The sequence below is a fragment of the Juglans regia genome, chromosome 9 (assembly GCF_001411555.2).
Source record: "Juglans regia cultivar Chandler chromosome 9, Walnut 2.0, whole genome shotgun sequence".
NCBI lineage: Eukaryota > Viridiplantae > Streptophyta > Magnoliopsida > Fagales > Juglandaceae > Juglans > Juglans regia.
In genome coordinates, this window is record NC_049909.1 from 11576703 (window position 1) to 11591749 (window position 15047).

Genomic DNA, 15047 nt, shown 5'->3' on the forward strand with positions numbered 1-15047 from the left:
CAAAGATTGTAAGAGCGGGTACTATTGGCCAAACGCACTTAAAGATGCGAAAAATTTCACGAAAAAGTGTGTCCAGTACCAGATTCATGCACCAAACCCATGTGCACCTCCTAAAGAGTTGCGGTCCATAACGTCCTCATGGTCGTTCTCCCAATGGGGAATAGACTTGGTAGGCCCTATGCCCCCCAGCAAAGGAGGAACTAAGTTCATCATCATAGCCGTCGATTACTTTACAAAGTGGGCAGAGGCTAAGGCGATAGCTACCATAACTGCCCAAAGTGTGACAAAGTTCCTAAATAAAATAATAGTGTGCAGGTTCTGGATACCTCAATGTATCATTTCTGATAATGGAAGACAATTCGATTCCAAACATTATCGCCAATGGTGTGCGGAGCTAGGAATCAAAGTCAAATACTATTTCCCAGGTCATCCTCAGGCGAACGAGCAAGTTGAAGCACCTAATAAAACCATCATGGGGATACTGAAAAGGAAGATAGGCGACAGAAAGGGATTATGGGCAGATGAGCTCCCAGAAATTTTGTGGGCTTACAAAACAACATTGAAAACCTCAACAGGCCAAACAATTTTCGCCCTAGCATATGGAAGTGAGGCGATGGCACCGATAGAAGTGGGGTTACCAAGCTACTGGAGGAAAAATTTTGATCCAGAAGCAAACGTAGCAGGGTTGGAAGAAAACCTAGACCTATTGGAAGAGATAAGGGCGGATGCAAAAGTCAGAGTTGCAGCTTCTAAGAAGAAGACAGAGCAATACTTCAACAAGCGAGTGAGGCCCAGATCTTTCAAAGCAGGTGACTTAGTGCTGAAGGAAACCGGCGTCAACACTGGAGAAGAAGGGAAATTAGGCCCTTAATGGGAAGGCCCTTACATTGTAGTGGCAAACCACAGACCAAGAGCTTACCACCTCAAGGATGCTGCAGGGCGTCAACTACCTCACCCATGGAATGTAGAGCATCTACGAAAGTACTATGTTTAAGGGAAAGATATGCAGTTTTTTCTATGCATTTGTCTATTTGCTTATTGATATCATTTTTAATAATAAATGCCTGCACATTTTTTTTCACTTTTTCTTTGGTTCTTTTTTTGACAAATGCAAAAATATGACCAAGAGCTGAAGAAAAAATTTGACGTGGTCGAGGGATCTCTCGTTAACACCTACTCGCCAAAAGGTAACGTGGTCGAGGGATCTCTCACTAGCCTAATAATACTTAAAGGTTAAAACGGTCGAGTGATCTTCTGTTAACACATTCTCGCCAAAAGGTGACATGGTCAAGGAATCTCACACTAGCCTAATAATACTTAAAGGTTAAAACGGTTTAGGGATCTCCCGTTAACACCTCGCCAAAAAAGGTGACATGGTCAAGGGATCTCTCACAAGCCGAATAATACTTAAAGGTTAAAACGGTCGAGGGATCTCTCATTAACACATTCTCACCAAAAGGTGACGTGGTCGAGGGATCTCCCACTAGCTTAATAATTTAAAAGTTAAAACGGTCGAGGGATCTCCCGTTAACACCTTCTCGCCATAAGGTAACGTGGTCAAGGGATCTCCCACTAACCTAATAATACTTAAAAGGTTAAAACGGTCAAGAGATCTCCCGTTAACACCTTCTCACCAAAAGGTAACGTGGTCGAGGGATCTCCCACTAACCTAATAATACTTAAAAGGTTAAAACGGTCGAGAGATCTCCCGTTAACACATTCTCACCAAAAGGTGACATGGTAGAGGGATCTCCCACTAGCCTAATAACTTAAAGGTTAAAACGATCAAGGGATCTCCCGTTAACACCTTCTCGCCAAAAAATGTGACGTGGTCTAGGGATCTCCCACTAGCCTAATAACTTAAAGGTTAAAATGATCGAAGAATCTCCCACTAACCTAATAACTTAAAGGTTAACACGGTCGATGGATCTCCCGTTAACACCTTCTCGCCAGTGGTGACATGATAGAGGGATCTCCCACTAACCTAATAACTCAAAAGCTAAAACAGTCGAGGGATCTCCCGTTAACACATTATTGCCAAAAGGGCGACGTGGTCGAGGAACTCACCCGCTAGCCTAACACTTAAGGTATGAACAGTTTCACCCGATACTTAAAGTATAAACAACATCATATCTATACTATGCACAGATTACCAAGAAACAAAGTTCAAAAGAGAACAAGGCATCAACAAAAATGGTCGCAAAGTATCATTAATAATAGCAGGAAGTCTCATCGCATACAAAGCTTCACAAAAGTTAAACAAATCCCTCACGGGGTACAAAATTTTCAAAATAGACAAGTCTTATAAGGGGCGAGGAAAGCATCTGGCATTTCAGCCTGGCCTAAGGAGTCACAAAGATGCAAAGCAACCTCGCTGGCATGAATAGACTTCCAATCCAAAGTTTGCAAATTCGTGTCTGGGTTGGCAAGAAGAAACTCTCGGAGTTGTTTCACACCAATTTGAAACCAATACCCCAGGCTAGCGCCAGAACTTTGGGAGTGGCAACCAGTTGGGGAAGAACCTGGTTGAGGTCTTGTTGTGATTATTCCAAGGCGAGAGTCAAGTCAGATACTTGTTTCTCAAAAATAGAAATTTTCCTTTTGGCAGAAACGACAACCGAGCTAAGTTGAAGATACTCATTATCGCTGTTTTTGAGATTTGTCTTCACCTCAGTCAAAGCCTTTTTAGCCTCTGCTTTCACGCCTTCCACCACACCTAAGTTTATAAGTAGCTCTCATTGCTCGTCCTCTAAGGAAGCCAGGCGAGAGGCGTAGTCATACTTGGCCACCATCGCCTCTTCAAGCTCTGCCTTTATTCGGTCATGGCTTGTAACTAAATCATCTCACTCCTTCAAAGCAAGCTCCACTCAAGTGGCCAACTCATTTCTCTCTTTGTTGAAGGCTTCCACTTGGGCTGCCAAGTCATCCCTTTCCCACACGGCCACTTTTGCTTGACGAAGGCAAGTGGCGAACTCATCCCTTTCTTGCGCTACCATCTCAACCTAGCAGAGATGAGCAGCAAGATCTTCTCGCCCTTGCTCAATGTTCTTTGTTTGGTTTAGGCAGGTAGCAAGATCATCTCGCTCTTTCCAGAGTACAGCCACTTCTTGGCTGTAATAGCCGGCATCCACAGCAGAACTCGCCAACTCTCCCCAAAGCGACTCAACCTGAACATGAAAAGGAACCAATTCGTCGCCAGCCGTGTGGGAACGAGCTTCCAGCAGGGCCAACTCATGAGCCATTCGATCTTTTTCCTCTTCCAGGCGTAATCTTTCTTCCACCAAGTCGGCAGCAAGTAGGGGTGAGAATCGGGCGGTCCGGACCGGAAAAACCGACCGGACCGGCCAATTTGGTCCGGACCGGATTGGACCGGGAGTGGTTTCGGTCCAAAAACCAGAGGACCGAATGAATTCGGTCCAGTCCACGGTCCGGCGGTTTTTCAGACCGGACCGGACCGAATTAAATATATATATAATTTAATAATTTATATATATCAAGTATATAATTTTCATTTGACTAATTAACCTAATCCTATCACTAATTCATCATTAAGTAATTATTAACTAATACACATATTTATAATTTTATACTAATAGTAATATTTATAATTTTATAGCAATACTAAATTATTAATATTTTACTAATACAAGTATTATATTAATAGTCTAGACTCTACTTCTAGACTCTAATATGGTATTAAAAAAAATATATACTAATAGTATATTAGTAAATTAGTAATAGTCTAACATAGAGTAAGAGTCTAAGACAATAGTTAATAGTTATAGACTTATAGACTTATAGTTATAGTAATATAGTTATAACTTATACTAAATCACTAATACTATTAATCTATTATATAGTTATAATTTATAACTTATATTAATTATGATTGATAATAATTAATCACTATAAGTCTATAGTATTAATGTATTATTATATAATATATAGTATTAGTATAGTAATAGACTCTAATATAGTATTAAAAAAAAATATACTAATAGTCTAGTACTAATACTATTAATCTATTATATAGTTATAACTTATAACTTATATTAATCATGATTGATAATAACTAATCACTATAAGTCTATAGTATTAATGTATTATTATATAATATATAGTATTAGTATAGTAATAGACTCTAATATGGTATTAAAAAAATATATACTAATAGTCTAGTACTAAATTACTAATACTATTAATCTAGTACTAAATTACTAATACTATTAATCTATTATATAGTTATAAGTTATAACTTATATTAATCATGATTGATAATAACTAATCACTATAAGTCTATAGCATTAATGTATTATTATATCATATATAGTATTAGTATAGTAATAGACTCTAATATGGTATTTAAAAAAAATATACTAACAGTCTAGTACTAATACTATTAATCTAGTACTAAATTACTAATACTATTAATCTATTATATAGTTATAAGTTATAATAGTCTAGTACTAATACTATTAATCTATTATATATATATATATATATATTATATACACACACTATAAGTCTATATAGTATTAGTATACTAATAGACTCTAATATGGACCTATGGTATTAAAAAAAAATTATACTAATCACTATAAGTCTATAGTATTAAATTATTAATGTATTATGTAATATTAAAATTAATACGTACTATATAACTCAAGTGCCAACACTGCCAAGTGCCACTGCCCACTGCCAAGAAGTCGAAACGGCGCCGTTTAGTATAAAATAGGACCTAAACGGCGCTGTTTAAGTCCAGGAGGGGGCAGGATTTTGAAACTGAGTTGCGTGAAACGGCGTCGTTTCATGCAACTCAGTTTTTTTTTTTCATAAACTGTCTGTTGAAACGCCGCCGTTTGGGTCCAATTTCAATCCAAACGGCGTCGTTTCAACATTAGTTCCCCCCCCTCCCCCCCTTCCCAGTTCCTCAGTTCGCCCCCCTCTCCCCCGAAAGGCGATTTTGGCCTTGTGCGATTCGGAAAACCCTAGCCGTCGCGACTCGCATCCACCCTCCTCCAGCCCCTCAGTCGCCTCCCTCCGTCGAGATTTTGGTACTCTCTCTCTCTCTCTCTCTCTAGTCTCTGGTATTTAATCTTCGCATTATCGCATATGTTGAATGTTGGTATTTATCGGCGCCGGACGCCGATTTTGGTTCTGTGAGACGGTGACTCTTGACTTTAGTTGTGATTTGTGAATTGTGAGCTTGTGTTATGAACTTATGTGTGTCAAAAATTTGATTTTAGATTTACACATGGCTCACGGGGTCAGGGACTCCGAAATTTTTATTTTTTTTTGGTTGAAGCAAAATTTTGTTTTGTTGGTCGAACTGAGATGCATATAATTTGTAGAAATTTTGGGAATCTGAGATGCATATAATTTGTAGAAATTTTGGCACTCTTGGCACTCTTGCTGTCTTGCATTTTAGGCTTTGTTGGAAATTATTTATGTATGTATATATATATATATATATATATATATATATATGAGTTGTGAATCTGTGATGCATATAATTTGTAGAAAAATATAACTCATATAGTTGAGAACTTGATAATCTGATATGCATTAATTTGTAGAACTTGTTGAGTCGTTGACTCATATATATATATATATATATATATATACATAGTAACATAAGTTATATATATAATCTGATAAGTTCTTGCAATACCCATATCTACTGTGGCTTCTGAATCTACATTTAGCACTGTGGGTCGTGTACTTGACCCTTTCCGAAGTAGTTTAAATCTAATGAGTGTTGAGGGTCTCATATGTGCACAAAACTGGCTTCGTTCTTCTTCTACTCCAATAAGCCTTAGGACTTTAATGGATGAAGTTGAGGAATTTGAGAAGCAGCTGGATATGGGTATGTAATAAAATTACCTTTGATATATTTTGTTGTTTATTTTGTTTTATCTTTTATGTTATATAACTTTATTTAACTTGTTTTGTTTTAAATTTTTATGGATAGAACTTGTTGGGAACCCGAGCTTTGCTGATTCTGTGGAGGGGTCAAATTCAATGCCTACTGGACCTATACCCAATGATGATTAAAGACTAAAGAGGTGAGAAGATTATAATCTTTAAATTCTATCGAAGTTGTTGATTATGCTAGTTTGGATGTAGCAGCTAGAATTTTGATTCCTACTTGATAATTGTTTTTTTCTTTTTTTGTCGCAGCCCTACTTGTCCTAACTCTTGAGTAATTGAAGTCTGAGTTGAAGATTAGTAAGCTGGATGTAGCAAGTAGCAACTAGAATTTTGATGCATATATGTCAAGTGTTTAAGTTGTTAATTTTAGATTATAATTTGTAATTTGTAATAACTTCTGTATTATTATTTTTTATTATTTTTTTGGTTTTTTTTATTTTATATAGATTAGTTTTAACTTTTTTTTTATCATTGTATTTTTCAAAATCAAGTTTTTTAAATAATTTTAGTTAAAAAAATGTACCAAATTTGAAATGGGCCGAAAATAATTGAAATTGGGCAAAAAAAAAAATCACATTTAGATGGGCTGAATGGCCCATTTTAGGCATGTCCAAACCGACTGGACCGACCCTGGACCGGACCGGACCGGACCGGACCTATATGTGACTCGGTCTGGTCCAGGGTGGAGAAATTGTAGACCAAATAGGTCCGGTCCGGTCCACAAAATGGCCCAAGACCGGACCGGACCGAACCGGACCGAGATCAGCCCTAGCAGCAAGGTGATCGACCCCCTAAAAAAAAAGGACAGGGTGTGTCGAGTGTTATTATCTCTTCAAAAAATAACGAAAAAAACACACAGAAAATGGAAGTGGATACGAAAAGATTACCAGTGTAAAAATACTCCAAATATGTTGAACGGCGGTCTTGAAAGCATCTTCACTACGAGTATGTGAGAAAGGCGAGAAACCCGACAAATGAGGGCTAGGAGGCCCCCTCAGGTTAGAGGCCTGAACAGGAGTAGTAGCAAAAAGCCCCAGAGGAGAAGTTTCGTCGGCCTAACCAAGCAAGGGACTAGTAGGTGCCTCAATGAATGGGCCCGAACACACTTCAGCCTCATCCTAGTGAGATGGTCTCTAAGTAACTCAAAAATCATCCTTAGGAGAAATTAGGGGTGACTTACCCTCCCCCTAGGAGAAACACTAAAAGAGGGAGAATGGATCAAAACCTTGCTCCCATTGGTGAGAGAAAGGGCTGGAAAAACAAAAGATAAATCAAGAGTAGCCCCACCAGATATCATCAAATCAAGTGGCGAGCTAGAACCTGCTGCTGCTTCCTCAACATATTCTTCAACATTTTCCACCTCAACATTTTCCCCCTTAACATTTTCCATCTGAGGAGGTTCAACGGGAACATCAAGGGACAGAGCAGCAAAAGGCAGAGACAAAGGCAATGCAAGTAGGGGAGCCTCAAAAGATTGGAAGTCTGTTTGAGTAGATGGAGGCAACAACAAGTCAGGATTCAGAAGGATCATGTCATCCTCTCCCGGAGGATTATCATCGCCCTTCTTTGTAGAAACATCTCCCGATGTATTTAAGGGCTGAGCAGCTGCCGCAGCAGCAGCTTCTGCCGTAATAATGGCCTCAAGATCGTCATCAACCAGAGACATCGTATCATCCAGAGAAAGAGTTAATGGCGCCACAAAAGTAGATAGTTTGCTCAATTTCTCCCGACGTGCCGCCTCCGTGCTCCCACTCGCCAGGAAAGTCTTTCCACTCGGTTTAGAAAAAGGGGGGACCAATTTGATGTCACCTCCACTCGGCTTTGGCGTCGATTCACTCGGTTGCTCCCGAAGAGGAGCCAACTTACCGCCTCTACTTGGCGCAAGGGGGAGCAAAGAGTCACGCTTCGAAGAGATGGACTCGTTTTCTCTTTTTTGACCCATTTGCACTAGGGCGTTTCTTTTTTCTCAAGTCACCCGCCGGCGGGAGGCACCCAAAAACTCACGTCCTAATATATGGGCCCGACTGGAAACCATTAGAAACTTCTCAATATTTCCAGCGGTCAAAAGCACATCTGAAAAACATAAGTTAGGGTGAGTCTGAGCCCAAGAATCAACCAACCTCACACAGGCCTCCTCACGAGGGGAAAGAATAATCTCAAAGTCATCCCTATCGGGAACAGGAGACCAGCATGCCCTAATAGGAAACTCCCGACTAAGAGCTTTGTCAGCGAGAAATTCCTAACCTTCGCCAATAAGCAAGAAATATTTATTGATCCAATCTTTTACATGCGAATACTTGCACTCCAAATCAACCAATGCCCTCTTGGCCCTAAAACTGCAAATATTTCAATCCAAACGCCTAAACCCGTGAAGGAACAAAAACTCACAGCTGTTAAATCTGGGTATTGATCACCCACGGGTTCCAGTATCATTCGCCACAAAACGCAGCAGGCCATCAAAATTTACCATGCGTTGGGCACCAATTGAGCCGTGGCAAGCCCTAAGACGTTTAAAACATCGCAGATTGGTTGCACAAAGGACAATTGAAGCCCTATGGTAAACATAGCAAAATAAAGGGCAACAGAAACGGCCATACCTTTGACGTCGATAGCTTTTTGGTTTAGAGTAGGGGCCCTCAAATTGAAAAAGTCAGGAATATTGAAGTTGTTTCGAGCGTTCTCCAATTCGAGAGAAGTAATGGTTGATGACCAACGAGAGCCAGTAAATATGAACGTCGGAGGAATAATGAAAGCTAGGGGAGAGGAGTCGCAGGGTAGTGAAGTTTCAGAGGCAAAAACCACGCCCTTACCTTTAGAAGACGAAGAAGCCATGGAGAAAGAAAAGAGAATAAGAACTCGAAAAGAAAACAAAAACTCGAAAGGAGAGCAAGAACTCAGAAAGAGAGCAAGAAATGCGAAAGAGGCAAAAGTTCGAAAGGGGAGAGAAGATGAATAGCAAATGAGCATTAAATAGGAATGTACATGAGGTGACGGTTGACGTGCCCGAGGAATGAAACGGCCCTGACACACCTCAAAAATTGAAACGGCGCTTGGATTCAAGTCTCATCACATCAAATGTAATGAGACTTTGCAGGGTAACTAGAAAGGACATTCCTATCGCCGATACAGTATGGGTCTGGGCCTTCACCTATTCATGATTTGAGTCTCAATACTGAAGGGGCCTATTAAATTCGAGAACGGCCCAGCCCATTTCCCATTGCCAACTAAATAACTACCCAGCAACAATAAATGAAAGGTAGTTATTGCATCAATCCATTAGAGCAAAAACCCTCATCCCCAAGTTTGAATTTGAATAATAGATATATCTATTATCACTTAAGCAACAAAATGGTTCAAAGGCTATATATAAGAGGAGAACCTAGGTATGTAAAAGAGATGGAATTCTTGGAGTTTATTATTCTCATATGGTTATTGACTTAAGCATCAGAGGCTTCTCATCGAACCCCGAATCCATCTAATCTTTGGTTGCAGGTGATTGCGAGGTGGCTGCAGTGAAACACGTCCATAACAAATATCATTTCATTCTTACGATGAAATTAGTAATAATTAATCTCAATCTTAGAAAAGAAACCATAATTGTGTGATATTGTTTTACTATGATAAAGTAATAATAATGGTTATAATTTTTTTCAATTTCGTTTTTCTTTTTCTAAATAAATGACTATCCAAGAATGATAAAGTAATGTTTTTATTTGTGTGCGGTTTGATTTGCTGATCTAACTCGACAAGAATTCATTATAATTTTTGTTTGTGAATTTTTAATGAAGCTTGGAAGTCCAAACTGGAACGATCATGGATAAGCCTCATGGGGGTTTGGGGGTGAAGGTATCAGGACAAATATTTTTGACCCGTTTTGACTCTTGAACCAATCCTACCCAACATGCTAATTAGAGTTTGCTATATATATTGTATTAAATTTTATATGGCCACCGCACTATATCTTTGTTTATCATAAGAATAAAATTTTCTGTAGTTTCGTAGACATGCTGCTGAACCACATAAATCTAATATTGTGTGTAATTGATTCTCTTTTTTATTTTATTTTTTCTCTCATCATTCCTAATATTTTATGTAAAAAAATATTTTGTGTATTATATATTTACTAATCATATTATATAATATAATATAAATTATAATCGTTCCTGAATTCCAGTTGCTTGGTATTCTTAAAGCCACTTCTGCTCGTCACAAACTACTTGTTTTTGAAGAATCAAATCTTTCATTAAAGTGATCAGAAAAAAAAAAATCTTTCATTAAAGATTAAAACATTTTTTCTAAACCAGATCCTTCTCCAGAAAACCACATCCATATCAGACTCTCCAATGCGTTCAACAGTCTCGCAAAGAACTCCATGATGTCCATTTCCTCACTTAGCAACTTCTGCACTGAGACTGATTCATAGCTCCAGCAACTTCTGCACTGAGATATTAGGTTCTGACCAAATATCTCCAGCAGATGCATAGCTCCACAAAATATATGAGACTGATTCTGGTTCACACTCACATATTGGACATAAGGAGTTGTCAGATATATTTCTTTTGTAAAGATTTAGCTAGGTTGGAAGGACATTATCAATTTATTTTGTGAAATCGTCATTTCTCTAAAAAAAATTAAATTGATGAAAAGATATAGATTTTATTATTTGTATTATAGTCTTAATATTTTCCCTCGCGTGTGAGCCAAACTCTCTTTCAATAAGTGAGTCCAATACGTGAAATATTTAATTAAATAAGATAAAATGTAGAGTTATGATTTAAACTCAAGACCTTTGTTCTTTTTTTTTTAACCATAAAATCTTTGTTTTGATACTACATAAAAATTATCACTTGTCGCAAAAAGTAAACTGGTGGGAAAAGATAGATTTTATTATATTTATTCTGTAAAGATTCAACATAGTTGGAAGAACATCTTTGCCACACTAGAATGGAGAATTCTCCCACTTCTATGTGGTCTCAACCCCATGCCACTAATGCTTATAGAGTAGCGCTACAAGTATGCACAATTATGCATGATATTTTATTTATTGAGCGGCAGTCCCATTATATCAATATTTTCTTTTTTAATTTGAATTTTAAATTTCAGATTTTAGAATTTTCACTATTTTCACACGTTAGCACATATGGTTATATAAATAAAATTATAAGTGTGAAGGGGGCCCCTCTGAGAGAGGGGCCCAGGCCCAAAGACCCAGGACCTTCAAGTAGAAACCCAAAGCAGGCTAGAAGCCCAGACCAAGAAATCGAGTACCGAGCCCACTGCCACAGGCCCACTCGGAAAGGCTTTGGCACAGAGCCCGGCCATGCCAATAAGCCCACCATAAGGCAATAATTGCCTGGGGCCTCGATGAATTGCCGAGCCTTGCCATAGGGTACATAGCAGACTATCGTCGTTGGGCACAAGCAGCTAGGGGTGTCAGATCGTGGGCACGCCAGACCTGAGACAAGCCGCATTCAATGCGTGTCAGGGAACCCAGCACGCAATGACATGCTGCCAAAGATACCTTAGGACTACTCGACCACGACCTGACACCCTGCCATGGCAGGAGGGTGGCAACATGTCTAACCCGAGGACGACTTGACACCCCAAGATCTCCCTTGGTAGTTTGAGCCACGACCTGACACAATGTCACGACAGGATGATGGTAGTAGGTCTGATCCAAGCACGACCTGACACCCCATGATCTCCCTCAGTAGTTGGGTCCAAACCAGGTATAAATAACAATCATCCTTCCCACGGGAAGGCTCTCTGAATCCTTTACTATTTTTCCAGTTTACTTAACTTTCTTCATCACCTAAGTATTTTCCACTGACTTTGGCATCGGAGTGACCCTGGACGTCACCAGAGCTCATTCTTCCTCTTAGTCGCAGTTTCTGTGAGCTTTGCTGTCATGGTACTGCTCGAGCTACGAAACACGAAATCAACAATAAGTATAAATAGAATTTTCCTTATGCTTATAACATAGTATAGTTTAGTATGTAAGTAGAGATAGAGCAGGTGACTCCACTGTATTTAATGTTACCCATTAGTGTATATATATATTGTGTATGGTTAATATTTAATGTTGTCGGATTAAGGCCTTTTGATTCGGAAAGTGTCTCATCTCATCGCATCTTATCATTACAACTTTCTCAAATTCTCACACAAAATATAATAAACAATTCAACTTTTTCAAATCTCAAAACAATAATAATGTTAAAAAATAATATTCTAACAATATTTTTTTCAACTTTCATCTTTCATCTAAAACCATCTCATCTCATTTCTGAATCCAAACCAGCCCAAAAAAATTATATTTTTCTCCATTTATAAAAATAAAATAAAACATTTGCCTCAAGAAATTATAGAGATCTAAATTGAATTTTTTTTTTCCACAAACTAATTTAGGCCCCATTTGAATAGTGAGATGAAATGATATAGTTTTAGACGAAAATTAAAAATTAAATAAAATATTATTATAATATTATTTTTTAATATTATTATTTTCTTAGAATTAAAAAAAATTAAATTATTTATTATATTTTATATAATAATTTAAAAAAATTATAATAATAAAATAAAATAAAATAAAATAAAATGAGATAATTTTATATGAAAAATATGTAATAATAAGATAAAATAAAATTAAAATTTTATATCTCATCCTACCCCTAAACCGTCCATAGAATAGACAAAAGTCAGATATTAACACGAGGTCATTGTCGGTGGGAGCGTCCAGAAAGAAGAAAACAAACGTTGACCAATCTGTCGTAATCTATAGCTAATAATTGTGAAATAAATACCATCGAATATTGATGTGTGAAGATGTTAAAGAATAAAGAGTATTAGGGATCAACTTTTGACTTATATATACAAATTGTCTAATTTTATAGGATTTATGTCATCCGACAATTTTAGAGGAATATTTAGTTTATAATAAATTCTCACATGAAATTATTATAATGTATTAAATTATAAAATTATTTTTATTATAAAATAAATATAATACAACATATCTTACATCAACTTGTGAGTTTTATTTTTACGATAACTGTTTATAAAACCCACACTTCTAAAATACTATTTAACTATTTTTATGATAACATCACATGTTGTGACTATTTATCTCTATAATAGACTTTCCAATTAAATAGAGAATTCGAATTTGATATATTGTCATCAGTAATCTATATAGTTGTGGGACAATGATACAAAACCAACTATTCTACAACTTATCTACAATTTTATATTTAAAAAATAAATATAATTTTCACTTTAATTTGAAGATATTGTCTTAGCAATAGTTTAAAGTATATGTGAAAATTAATTTTTTAATACTTAGTTGTAAACGGATTGTGATATAGTTGTTATTATATCATTTTTCATAGCGGAGTATGCTAAAGTACCAATGTATATGAACAATATTAAGTGAGCGTGACTCCATATGTTATGTTGATATATCTCATCAACATGAGATTTTAGTTATAAATCTAAGTGAATCATATGTTTTCTAATATGTTGAGATATTAAATGATATTGAAGATTATCAAGGTTCCATATTTTGTAACTCTTGACTATTAAAAATGACTTATTACACACTTATGACTGAGTACCGACATTTTGCATCAATCTTTAAGATTCGATCGTCAAGATTGTGCCACGTTACTTGTTTTTCATTCATCTTAACGGTTAGAATTACCCAAAGGTGTAAAATGTTAGTTTTTTTGTAGATTGAGTCCAATGTATTAGTTTTGATGACTTCTAGTGTAAAGTGCAAAACACATAAATGTGCAAAATGTATTAATCCTAAAAAAAAAAAGCAAATGACAATTTGGTTTGGTTATGCATTGGATTGGCATTAGATGGTGCGATTTATCGTTTATTTTCACAAATAAGATAAGTTGAGATTAAAGTTAAAAGTTGAATAAAATATTATTATAATATTATTTTTGTTTTGGTATTTGAAAAAATTGAATTGTTTATTTTATTTTACGTGAAAATTTAAAAAAATTATAATAATTATATGAGATAAAATAAATTGAGATAAATTGTAAAAATAAACTAAGTCAGAAGAATTCAATACTACATGTGCAATCTTTAATAGGTCTTCTTGGCAGATAAATTTCAGTGGGTCTTGTTTGAAATCAGCAAAGGTCATTTGATTTTGCCGCCAAAAGGGAAGGACAAGAATAAATTAATTATCCAATGATAATTTTTTTTTTTAAATAAAGATATTATCATGAGGCCATACATTTCTTTCACCCACATGTTGGTCCAATCATGTCATGTTGAAAGCTTTAGTTGGACATATTGATTGGTCCACTCACAACTTTGCCAAAATTTGAAAAGCTAAAGAAAAAAAGTTAACAAAGTCTTGTGAACATAATGCAGGATGGAGCTGCTGAAGCCTGTCCTTTTCTGGGTAGTCTGTAAGATTCTGTCAACTTTTTTTTGGGTACTGAAGGGCATATGTCAATTCTCATGTTTGGTTGATGCAAAAACTTTTTGGTGCCCTAATCCTTAGGTTTGATTTGAATTTTTAAGTTGAGAAAAAATAGATAAAAATTAAACAGTAAAAAAAATCTCAAACAGTAAAAAAAATTCCTTTGTGATTAAAATATAATAATCAATAAGCCATTATTAGACTAATATATTTTCACAAACAAATTGATAATTTTGTGAGTATTGAATAGAAGTGCATTTTGGGGGTTTTATTAAAAAGTTTGAAATTAAAAAATTATTTAAAACAAATCTATAGCATAATTCATATACTTATTTATTACAATAATCAAAATTATTATAATTTATAATTAGAATAAAAAATGACGATTTTCTTATATATAGAAAAACAAATAGATAAAAATATCTTTTAAAAAGAGAAATTATAAATTTCAACCTACAACTTCCCAATATATTTTGGGATTTAAATTATTTTTTAGAATAATAATATCTTTAAGAATAATATATTTTAAAAAAGATAAATTATTTTTTGGAATTATAAAGTAATTTCGACTAACAACTTCCCAATATATTTTGGGTTTTAAATTTATTTATAATAGATTTTTTAATTACTCATAAATATTATTTTTTATTAATATATTCATAACTATTACTCAATT